General features: G+C 36.5%; 5 non-coding genes across 5 annotated transcripts; all 5 read left to right on the top strand.

Annotated features, from left to right (window-relative positions):
- The first annotated feature begins 1,079 nt into the window (after positions 1 to 1,079).
- On the top strand, positions 1,080 to 1,161 carry TRNAS-AGA. Its single transcript has one exon. It is a non-coding gene; the product is annotated as a tRNA-Ser (tRNA).
- A 1,274-nt stretch (positions 1,162 to 2,435) lies between these two features.
- Positions 2,436 to 2,517, top strand: TRNAS-AGA. Its single transcript has one exon. It is a non-coding gene; the product is annotated as a tRNA-Ser (tRNA).
- A 1,275-nt stretch (positions 2,518 to 3,792) lies between these two features.
- TRNAS-AGA lies at positions 3,793 to 3,874 on the top strand. The gene has a single exon. It is a non-coding gene; the product is annotated as a tRNA-Ser (tRNA).
- Positions 3,875 to 5,149: 1,275 nt separating this feature from the next.
- Positions 5,150 to 5,231, top strand: TRNAS-AGA. The gene has a single exon. It is a non-coding gene; the product is annotated as a tRNA-Ser (tRNA).
- A 1,275-nt stretch (positions 5,232 to 6,506) lies between these two features.
- On the top strand, positions 6,507 to 6,588 carry TRNAS-AGA. The gene has a single exon. It is a non-coding gene; the product is annotated as a tRNA-Ser (tRNA).
- Positions 6,589 to 19,869: the final 13,281 nt, after the last annotated feature.

Below are 19,869 nucleotides of genomic sequence, written 5' to 3'. Positions count from 1 at the left end.
ACGAGCCTTTATGGCAATAGATTCGTGGGGAGAAAATGAAGAACTTTGCTGAAGACGACGTAGGGAGATAAGCTCTCTAACCCCCTGATCGGAGAAGGAAAGAGGAAACGGGTTCTAGGTTCACAATCGCGTCTTTCGCCTCGACGTTTCAGGTAAGGACGCGTGCAGCTTCTGGAGAAATCAAAGGCAGTGGAGTGGTGGGTTATAAAGAGGTTAGGGCATTCATTCTGGGCCTTTCGTTCGAGAGAAGAGTCCCTAAATCTCAAGAAACAAGCAAGAACAATTCGAGTTTTTAACTCACTGTTGTGTAGAAAATTGGGGAGCTACACCCCACCGATTTCCCTCAAACCAATTGCTACACATCCAACATAAAGTTACCCACACTTTTGTAGAAGGGATCGAGCGCAGAAAATGCACGGAACAGATTTCCCCAATCGAGTTCTTGAATGTAGTTTTGGAGAAACTTTGAAAATATAATTCGAGCACTATAGATAAATTTTTCCCTTAAGCTCGTGTCCATGGAGTTTCTAGGAACCTAAGGAGTAAGCGTGAAGAAGAACTCGAGGGCTAGCAAGCTCTGGAAAAGGGAGATTTTTTTTAGTTCAAGCTTTTAGGGCAAGTTTTTGGTCAGTTTCTGAAAATTAAAAAATTCCTCTCTATACTCAATGACGCTGGGTGAGACCAATTCCTTTACCTTCTTCGTAGAGGCTAATTGAACTTTTCATAAAGGAATCAAGGGCTGAGGAGGTCTGGATTAGCGTGAGCAAGAGGATGATTTTTCTTGTTTTTGGAACCCATAAACCAGAAAGCTTTGACCCCAAAATTGGAGCTCCATAGTGTAATTCATCCACGAGCCTTTATGGCAATAGATTCGTGGGGAGAAAATGAAGAACTTTGCTGAAGACGACGTAGGGAGATAAGCTCTCTAACCCCCTGATCGGAGAAGGAAAGAGGAAACGGGTTCTAGGTTCACAATAGGTGAGTGATCAAACTTCTTCCCCGAGTGATATCTTTCTGTACAGCTTACCGAATTGGTTGAAACCAATTCCTAAACCTTTGTGTATGCCAGGGCTCATCAAGTGGGCGTGCCGGAGTGGTTATCGGGCATGACTAGAAATCATGTGGGCTTTGCCCGCGCAGGTTCGAATCCTGCCGCTCACGGTTTTCATCTCTGTTGAGTTTATTTTTTTTTACCCGAGGTGAGGACTGGACGGGAATTACACGTTGCATATAGAGTAAAATTTAATTTTAGAACGGTGACCGTATAAAAAGATTTCTTGATGTTAGAAGGTGGTAAAAAAAAGTCACGAAAACAAAACATTTGAAAACGTAGCACTAAAATCCAAGGATTTCACGGCAGATCTGCCCCTTGAATTTTTCATTCCAAATTGGTGGAGATCCAACCGTCCATGTCGTCCAAAATTGAACCTAGGTCCATATGAGACTGCCACGATCTCATCCGACGGCTGAGTTGGGCAAAAATCGCGTCTTTCGCCTCGACGTTTCAGGTAAGGACGCGTGCAGCTTCTGGAGAAATCAAAGGCAGTGGAGTGGTGGGTTATAAAGAGGTTAGGGCATTCATTCTGGGCCTTTCGTTCGAGAGAAGAGTCCCTAAATCTCAAGAAACAAGCAAGAACAATTCGAGTTTTTAACTCACTGTTGTGTAGAAAATTGGGGAGCTACACCCCACCGATTTCCCTCAAACCAATTGCTACACATCCAACATAAAGTTACCCACACTTTTGTAGAAGGGATCGAGCGCAGAAAATGCACGGAACAGATTTCCCCAATCGAGTTCTTGAATGTAGTTTTGGAGAAACTTTGAAAATATAATTCGAGCACTATAGATAAATTTTTCCCTTAAGCTCGTGTCCATGGAGTTTCTAGGAACCTAAGGAGTAAGCGTGAAGAAGAACTCGAGGGCTAGCAAGCTCTGGAAAAGGGAGATTTTTTTTAGTTCAAGCTTTTAGGGCAAGTTTTTGGTCAGTTTCTGAAAATTAAAAAATCCCTCTCTATACTCAATGACGCTGGGTGAGACCAATTCCTTTACCTTCTTCGTAGAGGCTAATTGAACTTTTCATAAAGGAATCAAGGGCTGAGGAGGTCTGGATTAGCGTGAGCAAGAGGATGATTTTTCTTGTTTTTGGAACCCATAAACCAGAAAGCTTTGACCCCAAAATTGGAGCTCCATAGTGTAATTCATCCACGAGCCTTTATGGCAATAGATTCGTGGGGAGAAAATGAAGAACTTTGCTGAAGACGACGTAGGGAGATAAGCTCTCTAACCCCCTGATCGGAGAAGGAAAGAGGAAACGGGTTCTAGGTTCACAATAGGTGAGTGATCAAACTTCTTCCCCGAGTGATATCTTTCTGTACAGCTTACCGAATTGGTTGAAACCAATTCCTAAACCTTTGTGTATGCCAGGGCTCATCAAGTGGGCGTGCCGGAGTGGTTATCGGGCATGACTAGAAATCATGTGGGCTTTGCCCGCGCAGGTTCGAATCCTGCCGCTCACGGTTTTCATCTCTGTTGAGTTTATTTTTTTTTTACCCGAGGTGAGGACTGGACGGGAATTACACGTTGCATATAGAGTAAAATTTAATTTTAGAACGGTGCCCGTATAAAAAGATTTCTTGATGTTAGAAGGTGGTAAAAAAAAGTCACGAAAACAAAACATTTGAAAACGTAGCACTAAAATCCAAGGATTTCACGGCAGATCTGCCCCTTGAATTTTTCATTCCAAATTGGTGGAGATCCAACCGTCCATGTCGTCCAAAATTGAACCTAGGTCCATATGAGACTGCCACGATCTCATCCGACGGCTGAGTTGGGCAAAAATCGCGTCTTTCGCCTCGACGTTTCAGGTAAGGACGCGTGCAGCTTCTGGAGAAATCAAAGGCAGTGGAGTGGTGGGTTATAAAGAGGTTAGGGCATTCATTCTGGGCCTTTCGTTCGAGAGAAGAGTCCCTAAATCTCAAGAAACAAGCAAGAACAATTCGAGTTTTTAACTCACTGTTGTGTAGAAAATTGGGGAGCTACACCCCACCGATTTCCCTCAAACCAATTGCTACACATCCAACATAAAGTTACCCACACTTTTGTAGAAGGGATCGAGCGCAGAAAATGCACGGAACAGATTTCCCCAATCGAGTTCTTGAATGTAGTTTTGGAGAAACTTTGAAAATATAATTCGAGCACTATAGATAAATTTTTCCCTTAAGCTCGTGTCCATGGAGTTTCTAGGAACCTAAGGAGTAAGCGTGAAGAAGAACTCGAGGGCTAGCAAGCTCTGGAAAAGGGAGATTTTTTTTAGTTCAAGCTTTTAGGGCAAGTTTTTGGTCAGTTTCTGAAAATTAAAAAATCCCTCTCTATACTCAATGACGCTGGGTGAGACCAATTCCTTTACCTTCTTCGTAGAGGCTAATTGAACTTTTCATAAAGGAATCAAGGGCTGAGGAGGTCTGGATTAGCGTGAGCAAGAGGATGATTTTTCTTGTTTTTGGAACCCATAAACCAGAAAGCTTTGACCCCAAAATTGGAGCTCCATAGTGTAATTCATCCACGAGCCTTTATGGCAATAGATTCGTGGGGAGAAAATGAAGAACTTTGCTGAAGACGACGTAGGGAGATAAGCTCTCTAACCCCCTGATCGGAGAAGGAAAGAGGAAACGGGTTCTAGGTTCACAATAGGTGAGTGATCAAACTTCTTCCCCGAGTGATATCTTTCTGTACAGCTTACCGAATTGGTTGAAACCAATTCCTAAACCTTTGTGTATGCCAGGGCTCATCAAGTGGGCGTGCCGGAGTGGTTATCGGGCATGACTAGAAATCATGTGGGCTTTGCCCGCGCAGGTTCGAATCCTGCCGCTCACGGTTTTCATCTCTGTTGAGTTTATTTTTTTTTTACCCGAGGTGAGGACTGGACGGGAATTACACGTTGCATATAGAGTAAAATTTAATTTTAGAACGGTGCCCGTATAAAAAGATTTCTTGATGTTAGAAGGTGGTAAAAAAAAGTCACGAAAACAAAACATTTGAAAACGTAGCACTAAAATCCAAGGATTTCACGGCAGATCTGCCCCTTGAATTTTTCATTCCAAATTGGTGGAGATCCAACCGTCCATGTCGTCCAAAATTGAACCTAGGTCCATATGAGACTGCCACGATCTCATCCGACGGCTGAGTTGGGCAAAAATCGCGTCTTTCGCCTCGACGTTTCAGGTAAGGACGCGTGCAGCTTCTGGAGAAATCAAAGGCAGTGGAGTGGTGGGTTATAAAGAGGTTAGGGCATTCATTCTGGGCCTTTCGTTCGAGAGAAGAGTCCCTAAATCTCAAGAAACAAGCAAGAACAATTCGAGTTTTTAACTCACTGTTGTGTAGAAAATTGGGGAGCTACACCCCACCGATTTCCCTCAAACCAATTGCTACACATCCAACATAAAGTTACCCACACTTTTGTAGAAGGGATCGAGCGCAGAAAATGCACGGAACAGATTTCCCCAATCGAGTTCTTGAATGTAGTTTTGGAGAAACTTTGAAAATATAATTCGAGCACTATAGATAAATTTTTCCCTTAAGCTCGTGTCCATGGAGTTTCTAGGAACCTAAGGAGTAAGCGTGAAGAAGAACTCGAGGGCTAGCAAGCTCTGGAAAAGGGAGATTTTTTTTAGTTCAAGCTTTTAGGGCAAGTTTTTGGTCAGTTTCTGAAAATTAAAAAATCCCTCTCTATACTCAATGACGCTGGGTGAGACCAATTCCTTTACCTTCTTCGTAGAGGCTAATTGAACTTTTCATAAAGGAATCAAGGGCTGAGGAGGTCTGGATTAGCGTGAGCAAGAGGATGATTTTTCTTGTTTTTGGAACCCATAAACCAGAAAGCTTTGACCCCAAAATTGGAGCTCCATAGTGTAATTCATCCACGAGCCTTTATGGCAATAGATTCGTGGGGAGAAAATGAAGAACTTTGCTGAAGACGACGTAGGGAGATAAGCTCTCTAACCCCCTGATCGGAGAAGGAAAGAGGAAACGGGTTCTAGGTTCACAATAGGTGAGTGATCAAACTTCTTCCCCGAGTGATATCTTTCTGTACAGCTTACCGAATTGGTTGAAACCAATTCCTAAACCTTTGTGTATGCCAGGGCTCATCAAGTGGGCGTGCCGGAGTGGTTATCGGGCATGACTAGAAATCATGTGGGCTTTGCCCGCGCAGGTTCGAATCCTGCCGCTCACGGTTTTCATCTCTGTTGAGTTTATTTTTTTTTTACCCGAGGTGAGGACTGGACGGGAATTACACGTTGCATATAGAGTAAAATTTAATTTTAGAACGGTGCCCGTATAAAAAGATTTCTTGATGTTAGAAGGTGGTAAAAAAAAGTCACGAAAACAAAACATTTGAAAACGTAGCACTAAAATCCAAGGATTTCACGGCAGATCTGCCCCTTGAATTTTTCATTCCAAATTGGTGGAGATCCAACCGTCCATGTCGTCCAAAATTGAACCTAGGTCCATATGAGACTGCCACGATCTCATCCGACGGCTGAGTTGGGCAAAAATCGCGTCTTTCGCCTCGACGTTTCAGGTAAGGACGCGTGCAGCTTCTGGAGAAATCAAAGGCAGTGGAGTGGTGGGTTATAAAGAGGTTAGGGCATTCATTCTGGGCCTTTCGTTCGAGAGAAGAGTCCCTAAATCTCAAGAAACAAGCAAGAACAATTCGAGTTTTTAACTCACTGTTGTGTAGAAAATTGGGGAGCTACACCCCACCGATTTCCCTCAAACCAATTGCTACACATCCAACATAAAGTTACCCACACTTTTGTAGAAGGGATCGAGCGCAGAAAATGCACGGAACAGATTTCCCCAATCGAGTTCTTGAATGTAGTTTTGGAGAAACTTTGAAAATATAATTCGAGCACTATAGATAAATTTTTCCCTTAAGCTCGTGTCCATGGAGTTTCTAGGAACCTAAGGAGTAAGCGTGAAGAAGAACTCGAGGGCTAGCAAGCTCTGGAAAAGGGAGATTTTTTTTAGTTCAAGCTTTTAGGGCAAGTTTTTGGTCAGTTTCTGAAAATTAAAAAATCCCTCTCTATACTCAATGACGCTGGGTGAGACCAATTCCTTTACCTTCTTCGTAGAGGCTAATTGAACTTTTCATAAAGGAATCAAGGGCTGAGGAGGTCTGGATTAGCGTGAGCAAGAGGATGATTTTTCTTGTTTTTGGAACCCATAAACCAGAAAGCTTTGACCCCAAAATTGGAGCTCCATAGTGTAATTCATCCACGAGCCTTTATGGCAATAGATTCGTGGGGAGAAAATGAAGAACTTTGCTGAAGACGACGTAGGGAGATAAGCTCTCTAACCCCCTGATCGGAGAAGGAAAGAGGAAACGGGTTCTAGGTTCACAATAGGTGAGTGATCAAACTTCTTCCCCGAGTGATATCTTTCTGTACAGCTTACCGAATTGGTTGAAACCAATTCCTAAACCTTTGTGTATGCCAGGGCTCATCAAGTGGGCGTGCCGGAGTGGTTATCGGGCATGACTAGAAATCATGTGGGCTTTGCCCGCGCAGGTTCGAATCCTGCCGCTCACGGTTTTCATCTCTGTTGAGTTTATTTTTTTTTTACCCGAGGTGAGGACTGGACGGGAATTACACGTTGCATATAGAGTAAAATTTAATTTTAGAACGGTGCCCGTATAAAAAGATTTCTTGATGTTAGAAGGTGGTAAAAAAAAGTCACGAAAACAAAACATTTGAAAACGTAGCACTAAAATCCAAGGATTTCACGGCAGATCTGCCCCTTGAATTTTTCATTCCAAATTGGTGGAGATCCAACCGTCCATGTCGTCCAAAATTGAACCTAGGTCCATATGAGACTGCCACGATCTCATCCGACGGCTGAGTTGGGCAAAAATCGCGTCTTTCGCCTCGACGTTTCAGGTAAGGACGCGTGCAGCTTCTGGAGAAATTAAAGGCAGTGGCGTGGTTGGTTATAAAGAGGATAGGGCATTCATTCTGGGCGTTTCGTTTGAGAGAAGAGTCCCTAAATCTTAAAAAACAAGCAAGAACAATTGGGAGCTACACTCCACGGATTTCCCTCAAACCAATTCCTACACATTCAACATAAAGTTACCCACACTTGTGTTGAAGGGATCGAGCGCAGAAAATACTCGGAACAGATTTCAATCTGTTCAAATAATTAATAATAAAGACTTTTCATATTCGTATGATATTGTCTATTTTGATGATAACCTATCTTTATTTGTATACCTAAGATTTGCCAATGATAAACTTTAATTTTACTCCCCTAAAAGAAAACAAACACCATTAAACTCCTCTTAAAATGTCATGGTTCTAAAGTATACCTTTGAGAGTAATCAATACCACAATAATAAAAGGTCAGATAAGGATTCATTAGTCATGCATAGCCAAGTATTGACTATTTTATGTCTTTCTTAAGAGTCATTTTTTTGAAACTGTTAGCTAAGGAATTGAGTGTAGTGAGTATTACTCATCATATTCTGAACCATTGGAAGCTCAACATCATGCCTCTATTCCCTCAGTTAAAACAATTGATAGAGACAACGACCCTCCACATTGGTATGATATTGTCAACTTCGAAGATAACGTCTCTTTACTTGTATACTTAGGATCTTTCTCTTAATTTGCTAACGTGAGGTTCTAGCAATTGTCCTCCCATTGAACAAAATACACCATTGAACTTTTCCTTATCTTTCCCGTCTATCACTATTTTAGGTGTCTTGTCTTCTTTGGAGCACATTTCTTGTGCAATAGAGTTCTTCCATGGATATTCACCATGACTGAACCTTCAAGATTCACAAAGACATCTTGGAAGTTCACAACTTTTTTGTTGACTCTTAAGTCATATAATCATTACTATCACTACACCTTCGAGACTCACGACTTCTTCATTTGATACTTGAGAATTTTATTTCCATGGCTAAGTTAATATCATCGACCCTCCACAATTATATGATATTGTCCAGTTTGAGTTTAAGCTATCATGATTTTACTTTTGGTTTCCCAAAAGGTCTCGTACAATGGCCCGTTAGGTTATAGATAATAATAATAATACTAATACTAATAATAATAATAATAATAGTAAAATAAAAATAATAAAATAAAGAACTTTAATCTCCCCACCCTATCTAAAATATTTCTATGGTGGTGATCAATAATTCTGCGAACAAAACAGAAAAAAATAAAAGATTTTCTAGTAAGAAGAAAGGCAGAAAATAAGATAATAGAGAGATGGTTAGACAGCAGATAAGCCTATAGAAAATTTGATAATTAAACTTGCCAGTGATGGTAAACTTAACCAAAATATAACATAGGAGATATACGAGGGAGAGAAGAAAAATGAAAAATATAAAAAATTATTATAATTTGTACTATATTTGAATTGAATGATCCAAATAGCATGAAGTTTATTACCCAATACAATTTAGAAACAATGAAAACATGAAATTCGATTTTTACTGAGGTCGTTTTAGAGTCCTATTTCATATTGTTAGTTGGATTATTAATTAAAATGTGAAATACTAACAAAAAGATGACGAACGATGTGATAGGAAGCCAACTCTGGCAACATTTGGAGTAGCTCTCGAGGAACGGGAGCTTACGTTAATTAAGTTAGGGAGTACTCCGACTAAGGGCAACCAAGTAAGTGACCTTACTATAGGATGAGTTAAAGATTGTTTGAATTTTGATGATGTATGAGTATCACGTTGTGTTGTGATGAATGTTAAATGTACGTTATTTATGCTTCGATGCATGACGTACATGTTATATTTGATGCACTTAATGGCTTCTATGATGAGCATGATGTATGCATGATGATGTTTTCTATGTTGAACATGTCTTATGATGTTGTTTTTCATATTGCATCATGTCGTTAGATCGACATATGACACAACCCTAAGAGTATGAAAATGATATTAATGTAAATATCCACGAGCACGTGTTACATAGTGTAACCAAGAGATGAGACTAGAGGATTGTGTCATAAGAGATGCATAATTGGACTTAGAGGGACCTCATGCATATTGTATGTTCATAAGCATAGGGCTACTTCTCTTAGAGATGATGAGTGCGGACACGCACCGTATGATGAGCCCGAATGCACACAGATGAGGGTGTTCATGAGGCGCATAACACTATGGGGTTCCGCTGACCTTCGGACGTCACTACAGATTAGCTTGACTAGAGGGTTCAGGGGGTGTGCGAGCGCCCTGGGGATTCACACTCGCACGTGTGAGTCGTGTGTAGGGAAGTATTACACATCCAATTTGTCCAAGACTGGAGGTCACCCTTAAGATGATTAGAGATAGTTCCTAATTCATGATTGAATGTGTTTGCATTAGCATGACCCCTATAGTGGGGTCACTTAGGGAGTATTTCTTAGAAGGCCGTGTGTCATATAGTTTTTCAGGTAAAGGCAAGGCACCCATGTACGGTTGACGGCGGCATCGTGATCAGAGACTGTGGCGCGTGGATCGAATAGTTAAAATTTCTAGTCTTGGTTAGGATAGGGTGTTTGCATTTCATTTATTTAAATTATTTAATTTGTAATTGTTTTATCTTATTTTGAACTCCAGCATGATGTTTTCTAATGTTTTAACCTATTTTGAAGTTTTAAACTTCTAATAAAGATGGGCAGTCTTAGAGTTATATTCTGTATTAGAAATGAGTATGAGATGTTAGTGACAACTCTAGATATGTGAAAATTTAGGGTCGTTACACGTACCAATGGAGATAGTGTCTCTTACTAACAAAAATTAGTCCATGTGAAACTCTAACAAAAATTAGCTCATTATCTACCCCGGACAAGAATGTTATGTTACCTATAGTGATCACGACAAAGTTGAAAGTCTAAGCACAATTGATTTAACAAGCTCATTCCATGAGGATCAATTTGAGAAAGTCGAGAACAATGAGTTTTTTGAACGTCCACTAGAACGTGTTCATCTAGAAATGTTTATGTTCGTTTAGTAATGTACACTCAACACGAGTTATATTGAAGAGTGCAACACCATGAAGTTATTACCAATGTCCACCACCTCTAAATGACCATCAATTCACTATCAATTCTCACTAGCATCAGAAGAACCATCATTGATCTATGATGTAATAAATAGTTGTTGACTATATGATCATAAGGGTTAGGGTGCACACGAAACAATCTAACCTAAACCCTAAACCCGAAACCCAACAAATACGATCAATAACATGCCCTTCCTTAAACTAACAGAACCAAACAAATATGTTTTTTTTAAAAAAAATAAAATTATGTAGGCCCAATTAGCCTTCTCAAGCCCAGTTAGCCTTCTTAAAAAACAAATATGTTTTTTATTTAACAAATGAAAAATTCAATTTGGAAATTTTTTATAAAAAAAAAAATATGAGATACATACACATCATACATACAGAGGAGCGTGGAGTGGGGCGAGGATTTGGAAGGATTAGGGGCAGTGGCAGTGGCAGGGACGGGGATGAAGGATCCCCAATCCCACATTTAGCTAACGAGAAAAAAATTCCTCATTCTCTCTCTCGTTTCTTATTTAAACAAAGATTTTATCTCGGAGGGTATCCTTACAGAAGTCCAATCGAATTAAATGGACATCTCTAGAAATAATAAGTTATTAGCGATTTTGACCCAGTAAAATTATTAAATAAAAAATTAATTGAATAAATATAATAATATTAAAATAAAATGTGAAAGAAAAAAAGAATGGTTAGCATTGAAAAAAAATGATTTTAAGGAAAGAAAGAGGTTTGGTATGGGAAAGTAATAAAAATACAAAGTTTGGTTAATGCTATGAGCAAACTATGGTGATGCCATGTGACAAGCCATAGATTATTATTAAATTAAGATAAGTATTAGGTGAAGTTTGCACACAAAGCCTTCCTTAATTCCTGCATTTTTTTCATCCAAAAACTCTTTCTATTTCCGTTCTTATCTAATCAATCTTTTGAAAGGGATCGATACCTTTATTTTTCTAAACTATAGACAGTTATTTTCTTCTGTTGTCTGGACAAAATTTATTTATTTATATTTATTGTGTTGTTCTTAAACAATAAAATAATATTTCGAACTCTCCGTAGCTAATTTATTTTAATGTTCGAACAATTATTTATTTGGAGGCCCAGCACATTAAAATAATGCCGTTTTATTATATTATATTAATTAATTAATTGAAGTTATTGAGGTCATAAAGTATAATTAAATAGAGGGAGATGGAGTTAGAACTTGTCACAATCTTGAGATGGAAACAGCCAAGGAAATTAGGTAAGAAATAGCGTGGATTAATTGGATTTCCTTCCACAGACCAAATTATATATATTATTCAGTTTCAATTCAATTATGATTTATTTTAATATTTATTGATTCTCGATTAAAACATTACTAAAAAAATAATAAAATTTTAATGTACGTAATTTAAGGTTCCTTGAATTTATATGGCCATGTCTTCCGTGTCCAATCCCCTATGGGCAACAATCAGTCTCCCTAGTAGACTTCTAGCTAGTTCTTTCTCCATGATGCTTAATCAATTTCACTATTAGGTGCAATTTGTGCTCCCCAAATGAAGTTCTTGCTATGGAGTGTAATTAGAACTCCCTTAATAATTTACACATGCTACCCTCACGGTATTAATGTTCATTTCATGGTACTTGAGGTTTCGTGAGCTCAAGACTACGACTCATCATCTACCGACTTGTTCATCATGATACGAATGTAGGTCCTTACTTATCTACATAAAATGCTATTATGCACTAACTAAAGCTCCTCTATTACTGTCATACATTGTACTATAGGTGATAGGGGGTGACTCCACGTGTCTCGATACTTAGAGAATCCTCGTCAAGTGAGGGGAGTTCACAACTAGGGTTTCCCCTCAATCATCCCCATGTAACGCATACATCATCAGAAGTTCCATGATCCCAATTGTGTGTCATAATCAAGGATTGAGAACCTACGTGACTAAATTATCTAACACGTTTGTAATACACCTTGAATGTACATGGTAACTAATGATACCATAATGGTATACATGTAGATTTAATCCTCCACATTTTTACAGACAGTCGAATCATATGTTTTCATCTTAAATGAGCCATGGGGTTCAAGGGACATCTAATTATGTCTAATTCTATTGTCCACTTTGAGCATAAGCTCTCATGGCTTTGCTTTCGGCTTCTCAAAAGGTCTCATACCAATGGAGAGAATATTCCTTGATTATAAACCCATGATCATTCCTTAAATTATCCGAAGTGGGACTTTCATCATCCAACACGCTTTAGTATCATCGTATCTAATTAGGGTCTCAAACTATTCTCTTCGTCCCTTAGATTTCAACGACATATTCATGCATTATCAACTCCTAATCAACTATGTCTTAGCCTTGATAATCAATAGGAGCGTACACATGCTCAAGTCCAACAAATCCGACTAATTTTAATGGTCCATATCTATTTTAAATGACTATAAATTTCAGCATTAAATAAAAATAAATCCAACAATTAAGATTAAAATATAAATTATGGATTTAAGATTAAAAGTTAAAATATTTTTGGATTAAGAAAATTAATTAATTTTACCTTAATTTCAGTCCTAATTAATATCAGGATGCACCGAATCTATTATCATACGATGCTGAATAAATAAATAAAATAAATAAATAAAAAATAAATAAAAAAAATAAAAACCCCAAAGATTTTAATGAAAAAGTGAATAGGTAGTTGATTCTCTTAACATCATATCCCTACCAACCTTCACCCATCAATATTGTTTCTCTCTCCAAAAAAAAATTTGTGGGCCATCATAACAAAAAATATGATTTTTAAATTAATATTTTATGACAATAATAATTTTGGAGTTAATTGCCTTGATATTAATTATTTTTTATTTTTTATTTATAAAATTTCATATATGATTTCCCATAAAAAACCATCTTAAAAAGACTATTGTACGAACTATTTATCACAATTTTGCATATTCTAAAGACTAATTTTAATATTTTAAATTATAATATTCTTCAAACTATAAAAAATTGTATTTACATTTGTGTTTGTTATATAGTTTAAAATTATTATGGAGGAAGTTTTAGTTTACTTAAATGAAAATATTAATGTAACACTAAGTTATATATCATATTATAACTTTAGGTTTAAAAAAAAAAACACAAAATTAAACCTTAAAAAAACATGAACAAAGTCATATGTATGAAATCTGGTTTGAGTTTATTCATTCTCTTCACTTTTTTCCAAGTCTTTTTCATATTTTCCTACTCCCATGAACATGTGTTGCTCGCTCGTGGAAATAAAGTTCGGGGCTCTCTCTCCACATGTACAGGCATGTTTGTCGACTAATCAATTGTACGTGTGATGTGGCTATAAACAACATCACAGTTCGTCGGCATGTGACACCCAAGTAAAAGAGAGGTACGTGAATAAATCAAGATCACATCTCAAAGAGAGCGATCCTGAAGATAGAATTGAAAGTTACTACCTATACCAATAATATGCACCTTCCTTTTCAGTGGTTCAATCATAAAAACATCATAATAAAACATGTTTTTGTCTAGAGCAATTCTATATTGGGTAACCTCATATGACTATCCAGACTATCAAGTGCCGAATCCGAAATTTACGTGTACAAATAAATTATTTTTATTAAATGTTTATAAGGAATTAAAGAATTAAAAAAAAAATACATCATGTTAGGTGGAGTATTATATTTAGATAGTTGTCAACAATTTATTTAGAGCGTCAAACAATAAACTATGTGTTCGTGTTTCCCTCCTAAGATCTCATCACGTAATTAATATCTTTAGGGTCTTAACATATAAAATTAAACTAAGATCAATATTATATCAAGGTTGAAGCTTAAAGCTGGCATGTGGATGAAACATAACTTCAACGCATAACGAATTATGTACATATATTGTTGACATAAGTGAGATAAATAATTATTTTCTTAGACTATGATGTGAATTAATATAGGCTTTGTTTATAATATATGGATAGATAAGATTGTGAATGGGAATAATTAAATGAATCAATTTAAAACAATATAAGATTGGTGTGACACATTATTTTTCTCTGGGTCTAAGTTGGTTGAATATTAGGTGTTTAATTTTTTTGAAAAACCCTATTTTATTTTCGCGCTGTTTCCTTTAAATTAATATAGATTGCCGACCATGGATCATTGTTTATTTTATCTCTAACACATATTCAAACTCAAATAAATAGTAGTAGACCCTTTGCAAAAATAATAATATTAACTAATTCATTAATTTGTATAGTTTTGCTTTTCATGATGTGTATACGAATTGAGTTGGTTTGGAGAAATTTCTTTTATCAACTCGAAATTTTGGGTTAGTCTGGTTGGTGACCCGAGCAACTAGAATATAGTTCACAACCCAACTTAACCCAACCCACTATTTTTTTTTTTTTTTTTTGTTGGATTGGGTTGGGTTGTTAGATTGTTTTATATATATATATATCAATTCATCTATAATATACATTACATTCGTGACTATAATCACATAAAACTCAATATCAAACATTCACAAGTCACAACATACGGCTAGTATCAGTTACAAATGTCAAATATTCTTAGTAATCTTAAAAGTAGGGTAAAGTTGGTGTAACAGCTCAAGCCCACCGCGGGCAGATATTGTCCTCTTTGGGCTTTTTCTTACGGGTTTCCCCTCAAGAATTTTAAAACGTGTTTGCTACGGAGAGGTTTTCACACCCTTGTAAAAGAAATGTTTCATTCTCCTCCACAACAGATGTGAGATCTCACAATCCACTCCCCTTTCAGGGCCTAACGTCCTTGTTGACACTCGTTCCTTTCTCCAATCAATGTGAGATCCTCTAATCCACCACTTTTGGGACCCTGCATCCTTACTAGCACACCACCTCATGTCCACCCACCTTCGTAGCTCAACCTCCTCGCTGGCACATCACCCGATGTCTAGCTCTGATACCATTTATAGGGAAAGCCCAGAAGACCATATTTAATATCTACTAGCAGTGAACTTGGGTTGTAGTGATCCTATCTTCGAGTTAGTAAAAAAAACGTCCAACCCAAGAACTGACCAAATTCAAACTATATTAATAAACGACAAAACGAGAAAAGTGCATAGGAGAATCGAAATAGGTATAGAGAAGTTGAAAGTTGGTGATGATTCTAAAGGAAGAACATGTGGGGTCTAAAGAAAGTTTAAGATATGTAGCCATATAATTGTGTTTATGGTGAAAGGGAATAACAATAAGAATAGAAAAAGGGTGATTTTAGAAAGGTGGTGGGATTTGTTTGGGTGGGCAGACTCTGAAATTCCATACCCATTAATGTGAGAATCCCATGCCATGATCTGTAACACCACATGACCTTTACTTTATATTTTAATTTTGTATAAAGCTAATTGGGTGTAGAGATAGAGATAGAGATAGCGATAGCGAGGTAGGGATAGCCTATGATGCCACCGCCCCCTAACTCTCTCTACCTTTTTAAACTAACCAACTGTTTTCTACTTTCTTTTCATTCAATTATTTTTCAATCACTCATTCGGCTACCAAACTCCAAACATATCACATGTTCTTCTTCTCTCTCATCCTTTGCTGGATATGTTTAAATAGAAGGGAATAAAGTAATGTTATGTGTAAATGCATGTGGTGGGTGCTAACGCGTTAATCTTATTCATAACTTTTAAAACGCTCTTATTATTGTCTCTGTCATATCCCACATTAGTTGGTCTGGAAATCTTTCATTAATACACGCTTTTTAAAACTTTGAGAGGAAGCTCGAAAGAAAAAGTCCAAATAAGACAATATCTACTATTCACTCTTCCTTGAGCTATGTGCTTAGTTAGAGTCCTAAAGTTGGCTAGTTTCATGGCTCGGGTTTGTTTCTGGCCCTCACAGGCTAATAAGATCATGTACTCTACTTACTCATATTCCGAGGGAGTAAGTCGTTCATTGAGGTGCACTTAGCCACTAGTTTCCTTCTTTTCAAGGTTCATCAAGTCATTGTGTTTCATACACTTAAGTCGGGGTGTGTATTCGCTAAAGATAGGTGATCTCTAAATCTACCTATAGCTCCATATGTGCCTATTACTAAGCGCTAGCTACAAGTTTCCCTAATGACACTTACAATACTCCCTATTCCTACATTATTCCATGCTAGAGAAATTCAAGGTTGGGTCCCCACTAGGCACAACTGGAAGTCCCCTAATGACACCTAACAATGCTCCCTGTTCTTAGGTCATTCCATGTAATAATCCAAGTAAAATAATAAATAAATAGAATTAAAAAATTGCAAATAAGCTTTGTAAGGAAGAATCAATTTTTACAAAGAATCGATAAAAATGGTCGATAATAGCGGTGAACAGAATTAAAAAAACAGGATAAAGATAAGGTAAGATTTAGAGATGATTAAATTGTTTTTCATTGTTTGTATGAAAATAATATTATAAAAAATAATATTTGGATGGTAGGATCCTCAAATAATAATAAAATTAAGTTTTATTACCGAACACAATTACAAATAATGAAAACATAGAATTCAACTTTCACAGAGGCAATTGAGTGAATATTCAAAATAGGTGAAGCCACAACATAAGTGAGAACAAATTGGAAGAAGAAAAACAAGCAAATTTGGAGCTAGATAAAACTTTGGCTAAGGCCAACCAAGTAAGTGGTCTTACTATCGGTATGGTTAGAAATTGATGTTTTGTATGATGACACGTGCCCCTTAGTTCTGCATGTGTATATGCTTGATATGTGTGATATGTTTACGAAATGATATGAATATGATATGTTTGTGAAACAATATGAGTATGATATGTTTGTGAAACGATATGACTATGATATGTTCATGAAATGATATGACTACGATATGTTTATGATATGATATAACTATGATATAGTTATGATATGATATGTATGATGCATTTATGAAATTTATGAAATGATATGACTAAGATATGTTATGAAATTATATGACTATGAAATGTCGGTGATATGTTATGTTATGATGTGACTTGTGGATGATATGACATATGTTATGGTGTAATATGTTTGACTGTTGTGATGTGTTTTATGATATGATATGTTGATTGATATGTTATATGCATGATATGACATAAGACCATGTATGATTTCAACCCCGATACATGCCTTAAAGCCTATGCTGAAAAATGATATGATATGAAGGATAATGAGGGGGTTGTTTTACATGATAATGAATGAAAATGTAGGGACCTCATGCATCATTGTGTGTTCATGCATCGAGGAATATCCCCTTATTATGATGGTACAGACGCATACATTACGAGGCAGGAAAACGATTATCATGTTTATCGAAATGTTGTGACAGTCGCTATTCCTAACATGTGTTCGGCAACAACATCTCCGGAGAATGCTAGCTCGACTAAGAAAGGGGCCTAGAAGGTGTGCAAACCGACTGGTGGGTCCATACTCGCACGTGTGGGCCGTGTGTAGAACAGTAAATACACATTCAATTACTCGTTTAGGATAGCCGTATAAGGGAATATAGACTGAAAGGATAGATCTCATTCATGATTGTATGTATTTGCATCTAATCCTCATAGTTGCTTAAAAAATACTAAGTCATGTGCTACTTCTATTTTAAGTAAATGCAAGACAAAGGAAAGGCAAGACACCCTTGTATGACTGACGATCGCATCGCAAATGGAGACATAGAATAATTGTATTTAATTTCTTAGACTTTAGGTTAAAATAGGATGTCTTTAGTTTTAATGTTTATTTGTTTTCCTTAGTATTTCATGTTTTAATGTCTTTAGTTTTAATGTTTATTTGTTTTCCTTAAAATAGGATGAACTTTGACAAAATGGCTGATATATTGGCTTGGTCTTGGTCTTAGTGGTTGGTCTTAGTGGTTGCTGAGTGTCGTGCGAATTTCACAATCCCACTAAGAGAAAATAGGTTGGTCAGGTGAGCTATGAGTATGTTTATGTATGAGAATATTCTATATGGCACCATATCACTATACAATTGATTATAACGTAGAACTTCATCATGAATATTGAGTTACTTGGTTCATGTACAAATGATTTATTTTTTAAATTTCTTTCGATATTGATTCCTGTATATTGATTTATCTTTAATATTTTGAATCTACCATATATATATATATATATATACACGTACGAAAATGTAATATTTAACCATTTAAATAATATTCGAATATTGGGGGAGAGATTAATAAAAGTAGGTTAGAATAGTATGTAGATCCCATCAAACAAAATAAGAATTAATTTAGGGTAATTAGATAATGGAGAGTAGGTTTTGCCCACTCCCACTAAATATTCTCATAATTTACCAAATAAAAAAAAATAAAATTTGAGCTCCCCTTCTAGAAACTAAATTTTTTATTTTTAACCAAATAATTAAATGATATTTAAATTATAGGGTAAAAATAGAAAAAAAAAATCAATAATATTTTATATTTGAATTATTAATGAGTAACAATAATAAGAAAATAAAATGAGAAGTACAAATAAATAAATAAATAAAAGAGCGTGCAAGTTATAGCATATGAATCGATTGAGTTACAATTCAAACGTCTAAGTTAAAAGGGTTCTCTAAGCCACAGATATGATATTTTGAGCATAGGTGAAAAATATTTTTCATCCAAGATTCATATTCATACAGTTTGGTATCAAGCTCACTAAATAACATCGTCAAAGTTGGCTTAAAGGCTTATTATGATACTCTTTTTAGTCTTTTGTTAACCTACTATGATCAAGATACACATTTACATAAACTAGTCTAGGAACCTTTTCAAATGATATAATTCATGTATAACGTGAAAAATAAGATTTTGAGATGAATGTACTATTTTAAAAATAGGGTACTAGAGGTAGGTCCATTCCATCTGACCTTGGTCAGAGTGTTTTTAGTAGACTAAACACTTTAGGACCGTGAGAGGTGATTAGTAGTTGAACCTATAATTCTCTAAAAACTAAGCACTTTAGAACTAAGTCCAACTACTTCCCTTTTTGCGCACATTCGAGCCATTTTCTCATCTCCTTATTGCCTTGGCTCAACTATTTGGCGGTTTTTGACATAGGTGGAAGGTTTGAGGTCATTATAACTACTATTTAGGAGTTTAAAATATTCGGAACCAAATTGGATTAATTAAAGGAGTTAGGTGACTTATTTCCTTAGAGATATTTTAATTATGATGTTATGGAATACCATAGTTATACTTAGATCTCGAAAGTGGGACCCAACGAACATCAACCCAAAAAATTGGTGATTCCGACGTAGGCCTACAAGTGAACTCACTATTTGAATGTCTATGGCTAGGTTGGATGAATTGTATGTTGTATGAATAATATGTACTATGTAGCTTATCTACATGTTAGTACTTGTACGATGTGATGTTTATAAACTTTATGTGATGCATGTATTTCTAGTATGTCAATCCATTTATGTGATGCATGATTTAAAAATGTGAGACCTTACACATGTTGTATGTCACGATCATGGAATATTTCTCCAGTGTGCTTTTGTAGGAACACGCATTCTATGATATGATACACGCTTATTTCTTTTTATTGGTTTTCGACAATATAAGTGTACGTTAGTCCTAGTTTAGGGATATGTATACAGTCCGCCTAGTAAGTTTATGTGCACATACGTGAACTATGTGAGAGAAGTTTGAAGTTGGGCATTTAACATAAAGGTGACTCGAAGCGTAGTAGGTGATGATTGAATGAGAGTGCTTTCAAGTTGAGCGTAAAGTAATTGGTAAGTAGGTGCAAAAAATTAATTTGTTTGTTGCAAGCATTCACGCTTTGA

This window comes from Cucurbita maxima, unplaced genomic scaffold, assembly GCF_002738345.1.
Source record: "Cucurbita maxima cultivar Rimu unplaced genomic scaffold, Cmax_1.0 Cma_Scf00018, whole genome shotgun sequence".
Taxonomy (NCBI): Eukaryota; Viridiplantae; Streptophyta; class Magnoliopsida; order Cucurbitales; family Cucurbitaceae; genus Cucurbita; species Cucurbita maxima.
This window is presented reverse-complemented; position numbering and strand designations above follow the sequence as displayed.